A 758-nucleotide genomic window follows, 5' to 3' on the forward strand; every position below is an offset into this window, starting at 1 on the left:
TCCCAGTAAAGCGCCGATTTATTGGTTGTGTAACTAATTATGAGGAAGTTTTGTTAATGGACGAACAAGCTGAAGTCGAGTCTTAAATTTAAAAATATTGGAGTGAATTCCCAATTTTCAGGCTATTAGCTGGCGAGGGTTCCTCTCAAAGTAATAAGGGTGAAGTTATCTACCTCGCTGGTTAAATGGGAATTGGTAGACTTCACACACCCTTGAGAACTTTTTTCTAAAGCACTATCAGGCGTGTAGGTTTCCTCACGACGTTTTCCTTCTCCCTTATAGCAAGTGTCAATTCATTTCTAATATGCGCATAAGAAAAATAAGAGATGTGTTTCAAGCTCTAGTCTATTATTATATTTATATGGATAATCATTGCCAATTAATTTATGCGAAAATAAATAAAACCTCGAAATGTCAGATGCTTAAGAGATACTATTAAATGTCTAAGTTGTGGTAGAATTACATCCTCACAGTTATCCTTAAATAGATAAAACTCTCATTTCTTCAATTTGATTTGAATTCATACAAAAACTTCCATCATGCTTTACATGTAAATTTAACTATAATATGGAGCTGTGATACATTTCCTCTCCATATCAAGTCTATTGCTATTAAACGAGTAAGTATTATTGAATGACTCTGATCTAAATCGATGTACCATTAAACCATCAACCGAGAACTGTCAAAATTCGAAGAAAACATTCGAATGTCGCAAGAACTAAGTCGATACAATGTCGACAGACTTAATATTCAAAGTA

This window comes from Epargyreus clarus, unplaced genomic scaffold (assembly GCF_041222505.1).
Source record: "Epargyreus clarus isolate Ecla_fem2 unplaced genomic scaffold, WU_Ecla_fem_2.2 ptg000019l, whole genome shotgun sequence".
Taxonomy (NCBI): domain Eukaryota; kingdom Metazoa; phylum Arthropoda; class Insecta; order Lepidoptera; family Hesperiidae; genus Epargyreus; species Epargyreus clarus.